Here is a 14,751-nt window from a genome sequence, read left to right on the forward strand (position 1 = left end):
GCCCAAGAAGGATTTAGTCATAGTGGGACTATGATCTATTATTCATTAGAGAAATCAGTGGTACTTAAGGAGTTAGATGTAACTACAGGGGTAAAATGATAAACTGGCCTAGTTGTACTTACAAGCGATTTGTGAAGGGTCATCGTATTATTGATTGGTTATATCCAATGGACACAGTGTTGGGTTTTATGTCCTAAAAACTCGCAGTTTGTAAATGAAGGAAATCGTAATCGGGATTTACGTGAGCAGCGGAAGCAAGACTATTCCAAATTACAATCATGAATAAACAATAACATTTACAATCAACTTCAAAACAAATGGTTATGCAAATATACAGAGAAATTACAGCATGAACATCAAATGTACAGAGGGAAAAACTGTACTAACAAAGGCAGAAGCGTCTCCACGCTCCGATGCACGACCACTTGAACAACAGTGACCGTGAACACTCAATCTACATGACCGCAACACCGCACGAACAAAACATGAACTCTTCACGCTCATCCTCAACGATCTTCTCTGCAACACGAACGGACTCCTCCGCAACACCATAAACGACCTCCAGAAAACCTCGACGGTGTCGAGTTGAGTCTGACACCACCAACAAGGCGACCTTGGTATTCTCAGTGTGAGAATCTAGAGGGTGGGCTCTGTTTGGACTTAGTGTGAGGTAGACGAACGGAGGAAACAACGATCGCGTATACGACTGGGCAAGTGGGAGAAGTCGGAGACCTATCGTATAGGTCGATGCCCAATTATTTAGATAAAACAATGTGATCGTCTAGCAAAAGTTATACAATAATTTAACTCTATCGTTTAGCTCAGTTTGCCGCCTACAGACTCTACACGATCGTTTACCTTGGGTCACCGATCATCTAGCAAAGCTATGTGATCGTTTAGTAACACTGCACGATTGTCTAGCTCGCACCTGCACTATCGTTTAGCTCGTCCAGCCGTCGTTTAGTAAATTTGTATTTACTTGACGACTTCCATGAGTTTCTTTTCGCTAGAGAGAAAACTCAAATTTTCTTTTCAAACTTTTTGTGAAAAACTTCTTTTTCAAAAATGGGAAACCATTTTCCTTTATACTCACAGTTACCATGATCCAATAACCACCCACTACATTTGGTTATTTAAAAAAAATATTAATTATCTATTAATTAATATTATTATAAATATAAATGATAACCAACTTATCATACTATATTTATAACCTATAGTTTTAATATTTCATCTCATGAAACATATAAACCATAGTTCCTTTTCTATTCCATGGTACTTAATGTAAATCTCATTTACATCAATCATCCACTAGATGTATCTCATACATCATACCGATTATATCACATATAATCAAAATACCTCTGGTCAATTTGAACATTTGAAATCAACATCAAGAACTGATCCTCAATAGAATCTAAGCTACCAAGGGGACCTTATGGACCTGTAGATCCGAAGCTCCAACGGTACGTGAATAACTGACTAAACTCTTTAGTCACGGGATCCACCATCTGTTAACTGTCAGGCACTCCATTAAAGATCGATAGCTGAACTCTCCTCACTACAGATATATTATGTGTATATCTTAACCAATCAATAGTGCGACAACCCTTCACAGATCGCTCATAAGTACAGCTAGGCCAATAACCGTTATGCCCCTGTAGTTACATCTGTCTCCTTAAGTACCACTGATCCCTCTAATGAACATAAATCATAGTCCTACTATGACCTTCTCTTCCAAAGAGAAGTTGTGGCCACTATGTTCAAGTCCCGAAATCAGCCCTTAAGGGAGCAATCTCTCTACTTATCCCTACTTCGGGAAAGGAGTGAATTCCATATTGTGAATTGAGTTCTCAGATCCCATATCAGATAAGTCCCCAAAAAGGTAGGCATATTGAGTTGGAAATCTGGCCACTCTCACCTATACTAATCAAAGGACCGCCCTCAAAGGCAAGAGTTCACAAAACACTCAGGATTGAGGTCGTGTTACCTATGGTCATTTAGGTGAGATGGAAGTCTCTAGTATCAACGACATTATATACAGAGTCTAGTCATCTCATGGTCCAGGTCTTATACAAACACTTTTTATAGGACACCCCATTCCACCAAACGAATGGTCGGGATCTACCATTTGTAGTAGTTTACAACATTTGCAAACCTCTACAAAGCGGGTCGTAGTGTCACCAGGATCAAGTATCCCACCTTAATCCTTATACTACATACCGATTTAGGTTATCACTTAAGGCATGATCCACTTGTATATCACATATACATGCTTAAGTTCACATAAGATAACCAAGAAGATTTGTTTATTGAATATGAGTAAATGCCATAATTAAATAATACTTATTTTATTCATTGAACAATGTGTATCTTTATAAAATAACGAGACTCCGGGAGAATTAGGACACCAATCCCAACAGTAAAATGATAAACATTTTCTATAATCAATATACTTGTTATTGATCTCATAAATTGTATGAAAGTCTAAATCCAATAAACTAAGATCCATGACTATTATATGAGTACTTGAATTTTATGTGGAGACATAAGAATGGATCAGGTTCGAGTAAATAGTCAAAATGATCTATGGTACATGAATGAGGTTGGGTACCTTATTCTGGTAACACCATTGGATGCGGCCTACTCTGTAGTTGTTACAAAGAGTTGTAAAGTGCTACATACAATGTGATCTTAATTCGTACATGTTATGACATGAGGACTAGTGCGTCCCATACAATGAGTTTGCATAAAATCAGGACCAAGAAATAAGTCACTCTTACTTTATAACGCTGTTTACTGTTTAAGACTGACTATTTCACCTAGATGACCTAGGTAACTTGATCTTAATCCTGAGCTAACTATGAACCCCTGTTTATTCGGGATTGCCCTTAGATTTGCATAGTTGAGTGTTGGCTCAACAGCGCTGGCTCAATAAGACTCCCATTTCAAGGGTAAGACCGGATAGATAGCTGGAGACATAGTGTGCAAGAAGGAGTTCACACCTACCCGATTTAAGGATAGGATAAAGGTTGTTCTCTCAAATACTGAATCTAGGTCTTGAATAAGGGGCCCCACCCTCTCACTGGGCTGAGAGAGTTTGGTTTGGTGATTGGATCACAAATCAGTTGTTCATTAGAGAATCAATAGGGACTTGAGGAATAAGACGTAATCTCGGGTGTAAAACAGATATTTGACCCAGCCGTTATTACGAACAACCTGTGAAGGGTCGACTTGCTGATTATGGTTAAATCATGTGGACATAATATATCTACAGTGAGGGGAGTGCAATTATGGGCTTTAGTGCAATGACCCATTAGTTAACGAATGGGGATTAATTTGGTCTAATGAGTTTAGCTAATTAATCTCGGATCGTTGGAGCCCATGACCTGTAGGTCCGTGAGGTCCCCCTACTGGCTCGTAACGGACTAGCTCTAGAATAGCATGATAAGTTAATTTGAAACGTTCAAATTAGAATTAAGGGAATTAGTAATTATATGTATGATTTTAGAATTCAATGGAATAGGAGAATTTATATATTTAAATATGATTTAAATATATAAAGATGTATATGTGTTAAAATTAATTTAATATTTGATATTAAATTAATTAAGTTTTATTTAATAATTAAATTATAAAATTAATTAATTTTTCATTTTTAGAATCAAAATAGATTTTATAAAATCAAAATTTGATTTTTAGATAAAATTGAAAAATTGGAAAACAAAACACACTTAAATGGAAAAATGGATTTTTCCATTATCCATCTTTGAACTAGCTCACACATATTGTAATACCTTGCCTTTGTCTTCTCCAAGCATGAATTGCAACTCATGCAACTCTTCTCTTTGCATGTTGATCTGCAATATAATGAAGAGATTGGAGTGAAAATCGGGCATGCAATCAAAAGAGTTTTGAGAGAAAAACTGGTTTGAAGAAAGGTTACTACAGTGAGCTTTTCTCCTTTATCTCTTGATTCATGCTTGTTTTGAGTCCCACAACTCAATCTAGAGCACCGGGAAGATCTTGAGGTGGTCTACAATAATATATGGAGAAGATTGTAGCTAGAGAAGGAGCTTTGAAGAAGTTCTACAAGAGGTATGTCTTGAAACTCATTTTTCCTGCAGAAGCATGCTTTATATTATGCCAAAATTAGTGAATTTGAATGCTTAAATGATCCTTGTGCTTACGCTGCTGTTGGTACAATCCTACACATAGAAATATATATGTAGTGCGAAGAGTGCAATTGTAGATCTTTAATGGAGTGCCCGACAGTTAACGGATGGTGGATATCGTGATTAAAGAGTTTGGTCAGTTATTCACGTATCGTTTGAGCTTCAAGCTACAGGTCCATAAGGTCCCCTTGGTAGCTCAATGGATTCAAGTTGAGAATCAGTTTTTGGGTTAGTTTGAAATGTTCAAATTAATAAGAGAGAATTTAATTATATATGATATAATTAAATTAATTCAATTATATATGATATAATTGATATGATGTATTTGATACATTATTAGATTGGAGAAATTAATATAAATATGATTTATATTAAATGTCATAAAAGAGAAAAAGAACTATGGTTTATATGTTGCATATGATGTAATATTGAAACTATAAGTTATAAATGTAATATGATAAGTTAGTTATTGTATTTATTTATAATTTATTAATTATGAGATAATTAATTTTCTTTTTCTCCAATAACCACCTTAGTGGGTTGTTATACACGGTTTATGGAAATTGCGGGATAAAGATGAAAAATAGTTTTTCATTATTCATTCCACGCAAAACAAGTTATCAGATAATTTTTGAGAGACTAAGCGATCACTACTACAAAATCTTCATTACTTGACACTTGTAGTTTTTAATTACTTGAAGTTTCTTTAGAAAAATGTCAAATAAAAGGGTTAAAAAAGTGGAGATTGATGGAATGTTTCAGATATTTTCATGGGAACCATTACTTGACACGTTTTTCGTGTCAAGTACTATAAAGTCTTACTTAACACGATTCGTGTCAAGTATAAGAAGCTCTTACTTGACACGTTTTTGTGTCAATTTAAGTATAAAAAATAATTGACTTATTATTTTAAAGAAGTAAAAGAGTTAAATGCCCTAGATTTAGTCGATCGACCTTTAACCTCTTATGCACAGTCGCTACGTCCGTTCGACCTTCCCTTCCTCTATTGAAAAGAAAAAAAAAAGTAAAAAGGGAGAATAGAAGAAACCCTAATCCCCAAATCCCTTTATTTTCTTTTTATCTTTCTCTCCATTTTTACTTTATTCTTGTTATAAGGGAGATTTGTAGAAAATAACAAGTTATTTAAATGGGCTTTTATTAGGAAATTGGTGGAATTAGAGGTCCAAAGGCAAACTTGTAAATATAGGCTGATGGCATTTTTGTAATTAATCTCATCATCGGCACCCATCGTGTACCACCTAAAATAAGAGATTGGGCTGTCGATTTTGAGCAAGAGAGAGCACACGAAACCGCCTGAAGCGTCTATCATCGACGCTGGCGTTCGAGGCGTGGAGTGTCCAGTCGGTTTAGTGCAGCCGCATCGGCGAGTGGGTTTCTGGTGTGGGTGTTTTTCGAGCAGATTGATTCTAGTTTCAGGGGTTATCTTCCGCCAGTGTGTCTCGCTTTCAGAGGCGTTGTTTCCGCGGATCTCTCGGTATCGATGGGTGTTTTTGGCCAGCGATAGGGTTTGGTTTACCTCGTTTTTTCTCTTAAATATCATTTTATTCCCTATAATTTAGGATTCTTCCAATTCTAGTCCTGTACTTTCAAATATTTAATTTGTGATTTGGGCTATAATGTAGCATCTTTTGTAATGATTTGCTTGTTTGAATATTGATGATGAGATTGATTTTGAAGTATTGGAAGGAGTTAAGTTGTTGTCCAATAGGTTTGAGACCGATCTTTGCAAGGTTTTGGTAAGTTTAGAGGTTAGTATTAATCGTTCTTTGTTACCCATTGAAGTATTGGTCTAATAATTGAGTTATTTTCAATTCAAAAATTTCAAGAGATTGGAGCCACTGTCCAGCCGAGTTAATAATGTTTGGATGTTTTGATAGGTATTAAGGCCTTGAAACTCTTTTGGAATTGTTACATATTTGCTGGAATTTGAATTTGTAACCATTATTATTGAACTTTTTGTAGGTTAGATTACTTTGTTGTAGTTTTGAAGTGACATTCGAATCAAGCCACATTTTGAGTAATCTATTTGGAGTTAATTGGTTATTTTGGTGAATGAAATTTTGAATAAATTTTTTATTACTTATAGATAAGATTGGGTTTCCAATATTCTCTTCTACTCATTGATTCCTGTATTAGTTTTCTATTAAAGATGCATTTTGATTGCCTTTATAGAGGGATTACAATTGTGTCAAGTCGCTTTTGCTTGAAAGTTTTGAAAGTTGTGAAAGTTTGGGAAAAGGTATCTGCATTCTTCTATTTTAAATTTTAGCATATGCTTGATTTGTTGACACTCTTCTTCCTCTTTATTATATTTTCTCAAATCTCTCACATCTTTCTTTGTTTTGCATCGAAAGGTAATTGTTCCTCCTGAGGCTGGATATGGTCAAAAGAGAATGAATGAAATCCCAGTAAGTCTCTAACCTTAAGTTGTAAATATTTTTTAAGTTTCGAGTGTGATATTTTTCCATTGTATAAATTAAGCCAATCATGTACATTTTTCCTTGTGCGTGACTTTTTGTCATTGTTGTATTAACACTTATTTTTATATTTTGAAATTTGATGTTATCACCCTTTATTCTATTTTGCAGGTTGACTTGCTGAAACATGGCTTGTCTGACCCTTAGTTCTCGATCTTTAGACTTCAAAGCTCAATATATAGATTAAATAATGTACTTTGTTGGGAGGTTACTTATTAAACAATTTGTCACTTTTGTATTTGTTGAAAGTTGAGTTTTGTATACAAAAGCAATAGTTGAGATTTTATTTTGTGCATGTACTTATGAAAGAGAAATATTGTTGTAATTTGTGAGGAATGTTCATATGAAAGGTTGTAGTTGAACATATGGAATTTTTAATGAATATATTGATTTGATAGATCTTAAATGTATAGTGTTTATTTAGTTGATGTAATTGTATTGTTGGAATACGAGGTAGAAAATGAAAATATCAATTGGGGCATTTAATTTGAAAAAAAAAAGAGACATATACTTGACAAATAAAAAACGTCAAGAGTTATCATATATGATACGTAATCAATATCAAGAATCAATAAACTTGACATACCACCAATGTCAAATGTATTATCTTTTTTGACACAAAGATTGTATCAAGAAACATTTGTCTTGACGTCTTTTCGGAGTCAAGTTATCACACTATACTTGACAGTCGAATACTCGACGCTTTTATAAGTGTCAAGTATACCCTTTACTTGACATTGGAAAAACGTCAAGTAATCCAATTTCTCTTGTAGTGGATCGTGTCGAGTTCACCATACGATAGTGCCTACACGATTGAGTATCAAGTTTATATGATAGACTTCTTCTTCTATACGATTGTTCATTGCATACTCGATCGACTACTCGGTCGTTTACTTCCTCCTTCCCTTTATCCAAATTCATACAGAGCTCACAACTCCTGGATTCTCACATCGAGAATACCAAGGTAATCAAGTGATGGTGTCCATTCTGTTTGAGGATCGAGGATCGAGTTATATTCACTGGTGATCGAGGATCTTCTAGTTGCTCGTTGCGTTCGTGTTATTGGATGTGTTGGTGATCGATCGAGGAAAATACGTGAAGAAAGGGTTCTTCAAAGGTATTGTCACTCGCTCTCTTGTATTTATTTTTGAAGCATGCTGTAATTTAGTCTTTAATGCTTAACCTATTTGTTTGATTGTAAATGTTTATATTCTTTCACAATGGAGTTTGGAACGATCCGCTTTCGCTCATTGGTTCTCTAGTTTTAGAGTTCCTTCAACATCATGTAGCTTAAGCTAGACGATCGTTTAGATTTGGCTATGCGTTCATGTAGAATTGTTCTGCGCGATCGTGTAACATTTGCTAAACAATCACATAGCTAATACTACGTGATTGTGTAAAGTGTTTACTCGATCGTGTTGCATTGGTTGCATGATCGCATAGGCGATCGGGTGTAAATTATCGCGCGGTATTTGATACTCGACACAATACATGCACAGTAAACGATCGTGTAGACTATCATGCTCATCGCATAGTCATTAGCTACATGACCGCATAGTATACGATACTCGGCGCTTGCTACTCAATCGTGTAGACTATCATGCTTATCGCATAGTCGTTAGCTACACGATCACATGGAATGCATTACTCAAAGTGCGTTGCACGATCGCGTGGACTTTCATGCTTATCGCATAGTCCTAAGCTATGTGATCGTTGCTTCATGATCGTTTACACTCGATGCTTGTTGCTCGACTATCAGAAGGTTTGCTACACGATCAAGTGACGAGGCTTCAAGGCGAGCGGTTCAAGACTTGATTCACCTTTTTCGAACCGGTTGATTCAAACTTTTGTAATAGATTAGTCCTTACTTTCTAGTTTTGAGATATACTATCCTGATCCATCAACTTTTATTAAATATGCATGTGATGTATGTTTATCTTATATGCCATAATGTATGTCATATAGTTTTAAAACCCACCATAGATTATGCATTTTTTCATATTATAAAAGTTATAATATATTAGAACGCATGATTAAATTACTTAAAGCATGCTCATGCATCATATAATATAAAAGTTATAATATATGCATGCATTATAGCATATCCATGCATCATTTATATTATAAATGTTATAATATAAGCTTGTATATATGTATGGAATGTATGTTTTACCTTAATTCATTACTTGTTATATAAAAGTTATATATTAGTAATGAATGAACATTGCATGAAGCATGACACTTAAGTTTATTTATAAATGTTATAGATAACTTTTGTATGTCTAGCTAGCAATGTTGAATGGTTTTAATTATTTCATTTTTTATAAGAGTTATAATTAAAGAAATTAGAATTAAAATCAATAATAAAGAATTACATGCACGCCTTAGGCTTTAATCATTTTTTAAAAGTGTTTATTTGATTGAGATAGACCTAATATCACGTTTCTAATGAGATTAGAAATCTAAGTTTAATCTTTTAAATAGGTTTAATAGGATTAAATTGGTTCTAATAAAAGATTAAATATGTAACAAATATATCTATAAGGGACCTTTTGACTAAGGCTGGTTCTGGCTAGACTGGGATACTTAAGTCGATGGAAATGTTGCACCCCTACCTGGGAACCTACCTAGAAAGGCGAATTAGATAGATTTGTTATATACATGCAAATTTGATAAAAGTCTGTTAAAGTGTTTAATGAGACTTGAATCAAACTTGTTTAATCATCAAAAGCAAGTGTTGTTTTTTAGAAGATTAAACAAATCGCTTAGTTAAAATCAGTAGCCAGATTTTCTAAGTTAATAAACTATAGGTAGAACATTCAGTGGGAGGTAAATGAGTATAATGTTGGGTTTTATATCCTAAAAACTCGCAGTTTGTAAAATGATAAACATTTTCTATAATCAATATACTGGCTATTGATTTCATAAATTGTATGAAAGTCTAAATCCAATAAATTAAGACCTATGACTATTGTATAAGTACTTGAACTTTATGTGGAGACATAAGAGTGGATCAGGTTCAAACAAATAGTTAAAATGATCTATGGTACATGAATAAGGTTGGGCACCTTATTTTGGTAACACCATTGGATGCGGTCTACTCTGTAGTTGTTACAAAGAGTTGTAAAGTGTTACATACGATGTGATCCTAATTCGTACATGTTATGACATGAGGAGTTGGGACGTCCTATGTAATGAGTTTACATAAGATCAGGACCAAGAAATAAGTCACTCTTACTTTATAACGTTGTTTACTGTATAAGACTGACTATTTCACCTAGATGACCTAGGTAACTCGATCTTAATCCTAAGCTAACTATGAGCTCCTGTTTATTCGGGATTGCTCTTAGATTTGCATAGGTGAAGATTGGCTCAACAGCGCCAGCTCAATAAGACCCCATTTTAGGGGTAAGACCGGATAGATAGCTGGAGACATAGGGCGCAAGATAAAGTTCACTCCTACCCGATTTAGGGATAGGAGAAAGGTTATTCTCTCAAGTACTGAATCCAAGTCTTGAACGAGGGCCCCCACCCTCTCACTGGGCTGAGAAAGTTTGGTTTAGTGATTGGATCACAAACCAGTTGTTCATTAGAGGATCAATATGGACTTGAGGAATAAGACGTAATCTCAGGGGTAAAACAGATTTTTGACCCAGCCGCTGTTACGAACAACTTGCGAAGGGTCGACTTGCTGATTATCGTTAAATCATGTGAACATAATATATCTACAGTGAGAGGAGTACAACTATGGGCTTTAGTGGAGTGACCTATTAGTTAATGAATGGGGATTAATATAGTCTAATGAGTTTAGCCAATTAATTTGAGATCGTTGGAGCCCATGATCTGTAGGTCCGCGAGGTCCCCTTACTAGTTCCTAACGGACTAGCTCTAGAATAATGTGATAAGTTAATTTGAAACGTTCAAATTAGAATTAAGGGAATTAGTAATTATATGAGATATAATTACATGTTTAATTTGAGAATTAAACGGAATAGGAGAATTTATATGTTTAAATATAATTTAAATATATAAAGATGGATATGTGTTAAAATTAATTTAATATTTGATATTAAATTAATTAAGTTTTATTTAATAATTAATTTATGAAATTAATTAAAATTTTCATTTTTAAAATCAAAATAGATTTTATAAAATAAAATTTGGATTTTATGATAAAATTGAAAAAAAAAAAAACAAAACACACAAAATGGAAAAGAAGATTTTCCATTATCCATCACTTAAGGTGCTCACACAAAATGCATTCTCTTTGCCTTGTCTTCTCCAAGCATGAGCTGCAACTCATGCAAATCTCTCCTTTGCATGTTGATCTACAATATAATGAAGAGATTGGAGTGAAAATCGGGCATACAATCTGTAGAGAATTTGAGAGAAAATTTGGTTTGAAGAAAAAGTTCTTCAACAAAATTACTACGGTGAACATTTCTTCTTCATCCCTTGATTCAAGCTTGTTTTGAGTCCCACAACTCAATCTAGAGCACCAAGAAAATAGTGGGGAAGATCTTGAGGTGGTCCGCAACAAGATTTAGAGAAGATAGTAGCTAGAGAAGGAGCTTTGAAGAAGTTTTACAAGAGGTATGTCTTGAAACTCACTTGTTTTCTGCAAGAGCATGCTTTATACTTTGCCAAATTTAGTGAATTTGAGTGCTTTGATGATTCTTATGCTTTCGTTGTTGCTGATACAATCCTACATATATGATACTTCACTTTACTTCTACATGTTTCTCCCTAAAAAGTTCACACCGTGAGATCTATCCTTGGCCTCAAGGCACCTTTGGAGTGTTCCCCTACGGGTGGCATTTGGGTAGGTCAATACCAAGGTGAATGGAGAGAATGTTCATAGTAAGTGGGAGCGGGACGTATGATAACATATCCCTCGGTCTCTCTCATTAGGTTAGATAAAGTTTTGTGCATCGTCTCGTGGCACCCTAGAAGTGTCCCCCCTAAAGGATGACAATTTTGCACAACTCTTTATTTGATCTCCAGAAATGGATAGTGTTGCTTTAGTCTCTTGTCCTAATCGGCTAAAATGAAGGGTTACACTTACACATAATTGTTAAGGATGTTAACAAATTCTGGACCGAACAATGGTGACTATTAGATATAGTTACAAGGAGTTGTTTCTGTCTAATGGTTGAGATTGTCTCATTCTAGTGAAGGGGCACTTGATTACCCTACGGTGACTTTTGTCCTGTCTCACTGGAGCATCATTGCAAAATAGATGTCACTTAGGGTACACTATAACTATTTTTCTAAAACTTAATTGGTTCTAAAAGTGGTTTAATGCAAGTAAACTTATTAAGTTTGTTCATTTTCAGCATTTTTAATATGGCTACCGCTACATTGTCTTTACTTGCCGTCGATAAGCTGACTGGCGAAAATTACGCTAGTTGGAAAAATACTATTAACACGATATTAATCATCGATGACCTAAGGTTCATCTTTACGGAGGAGTGTCCTCCTATTCCACTTTCTACTGTTGCTCGAAATGTTCGAGACGCGTATGAGCATTGGACATGGGCAAACAAAAAGGCCCGAGTGTATATCTTGGCCAGCCTTAACGATGTTTTGGCCAAGAAGCATGAGACCATGATCACTGCACGCAAGATCATGGAGTCCCTAAGGGGAATGGTCAAACAACCGTCCGCGTAGCTTAGGCACAACGCTCTAAAGTACATCTTCAATTCACACATGAAGGAGGGAACATGTTCTCAATATGATGGTCCACTTCAATGTGGCGGAGATGAACGGGTCGAGCATCGATGAGGCAAGCCATGTTAGCATGATTCTGGAGTCGTTACCAAAAAGCTTTCTTCACTTTGTAAGCAACGATGTTCTAAACAAGGTTGATTACAACCTTACAATTCTACTCAATGAGTTGCATACTTTCTAATCTTTGCTGAAAAACATGGAGAAGAAGGTTGGTGAGGTAAATGTTGCTTCATCTTCCAAAAAGTTCCATAAAGATTTAACCTCTGGAACTAAGTTTGCACCTTCTTCTTCCAGCACCAGAAAGTGGAAGAAGAAGTTGGAAAAAGAAGAAGGGTGGAAAGGGGAAGGCGCCTGCTAACCCACAACTTGTTGCTCCTAGGGGTAGGCAACCAGTGAGGGTTGACAAAGGAAAGTGTTTCCATTGCAACCAGGACGGGCGTTGGAAGCGGAACTGCCCAAGATATTTGGTTGAGAAGAAGGTTAAACTAGGTAAATGTGATTTACTAGTTTTAGAAACTTGTTTAATGGAAAATGATGATTCTACCTGGATTATTGACTCTGAGGCCACTAACCATGTTTGTTCTTCATTTTAGGGAATTAGTTCCTGATGGCAGCTTGGTGCTGGTGAGATGCCGATGTGAGTTGGAATCGGGCACATTATTTCAACTGTGGTAGTGGGAGGTCTCTGCTTGACTTTACAGAATAGGTTTATCATTTTTAATGATGTATATGTAGTTCCCGAGTTAAAGAGGAACTTAATTTCTGTAAAGTCATTGCTTGAATGTAATTATCAAATACTTTTTTTTTTTGTTAATAAAGTGTTTATTTCAAAAAATGGTGTTGATATATGTTCAACTCAACTGGAAAGTAATTTGTATGTACTAAGGTCATTAGCAACAAATGCCCTCTATAACATAGAGATGTTTAAAACCATCGTAACTCAAAATAAGCAACTTAAAATTTCTCCTAAAGAAAACGCCCAACTTTGGCACCTAAGATTAGGGCAAATTAATCCCAATAGGACTAAGAGATTAGTGAAAAATGGACTTCTAAGCAAGTTAGAAGAAAATTCTTTACATGTGTTCGAGTCATGCCTTGAAGGCAAAATGACTAAAAGACCTTTTATTGGAAAAGATTATAGGGCCAAAGAGCCTCTAGAGCTAATGCATTCAAACCTTTGTGGCCCGATGAATGTGTGAGCCAGGGGAGGTTATGAATACTTCATCACTTTTACTGATGATTATTCAAGGTATGGGTACATTTATTTAATGCAACATAAGTCTGAGTCCTTTGAAAAGTTCAAAGAATTCAAAGCTGAAGTTGAAAATGCATTAAATAGAACGATTAAAACACTTCAATCTGATCGAGGTGGAGAGTTTTTGGATTTTAATTTTCAGAATTATATGATAGAACATGGAATAGTTTCCCAACTCTCATCACCTGGTAAACCTTAACAGAATGGTGTATCAGAGAGGAGAAATTGAACCTTGTTGGACATGATTCGATCAATGATGAGTTACGCTTCCTTACCTGACTCGTTTTGGGGTTTTGCAATAGAGACTACAACTTATATTCTGAATTGTGTTCCCTCTAAGAGTGTTGCCAGAATACCTTTGGAGTTATGAAATGGTCATAAAGCTAGTTTACGTCATTTCCGTATCTGGGGTTGCCCAGTACATATGCTTAAGGCTAATCCTAAGAAATTGGAACCATGTTCGAGGCTATGCCTATTTGTAGGCTACCCCAAAGGAACGAGATGAGGTCATTTTTATGATCCTGAAGAAAACAAAGCGTTTGTATCGACAAATACTACTTTCTTGAGGAGGATCAAATAAGGGAGCACAGACCTAGAAGCAAAATCGTATTGAATGAGCTTTCCAAAGAAACTACTAAATCTTCAACAAGAGTTGTTGAAGAGCCTACTACCTCAACAAGAGTTGTTAACATAGGTTCATCTAGTAGGTCAAATCCACCTAAAGTGTTGAGGGAACCTTGACGTAGTGAGAGGGTTGCGAACCCACCTATTCGCTATATGGGTTTAACTGAAACCCTAGCTATGGTTGCTAATGGCGAGGTTGAGGATCCATTGTCTTATAATAAGACAATGAAGGATGTTAACATAGATTAATAGGTCAAAGCCATGGATCTCGAAATGGAGTTTATGTACTTCAGTTCAGTTTGGGATCTTATAGATCAACCTGATGGGGTTAAACCTATAGGTTGCAAATAGATCTACAAGAGGAAATGGGTTGCTGATAGGAAGGTGCAAATCTTCAAGGCTAGACTAGTGGCAAAAGGTTATACCCAGGTCGAGGGAGTCGACTATGAGGAGACTTTCTCGCCTGTTG

General features: G+C 35.6%; 1 long non-coding RNA gene across 1 annotated transcript; it reads left to right on the top strand.

The window, feature by feature from the left end:
• Nucleotides 1-5,451: 5,451 nt before the first annotated feature.
• On the top strand, nt 5,452-7,079 carry LOC150036569 (uncharacterized). Its single transcript, XR_016529052.1, has 3 exons — nt 5,452-6,435; nt 6,551-6,604; nt 6,785-7,079. It is a non-coding gene; the product is annotated as an uncharacterized LOC150036569 (long non-coding RNA).
• The last annotated feature ends 7,672 nt before the right edge of the window (nt 7,080-14,751 follow it).

Source organism: Benincasa hispida, chromosome 4 (genome assembly GCF_027475165.1).
Source record: "Benincasa hispida cultivar pf3 chromosome 4, pf3_genome.v1.1, whole genome shotgun sequence".
In the NCBI taxonomy this organism is placed as follows: Eukaryota; Viridiplantae; Streptophyta; class Magnoliopsida; order Cucurbitales; family Cucurbitaceae; genus Benincasa; species Benincasa hispida.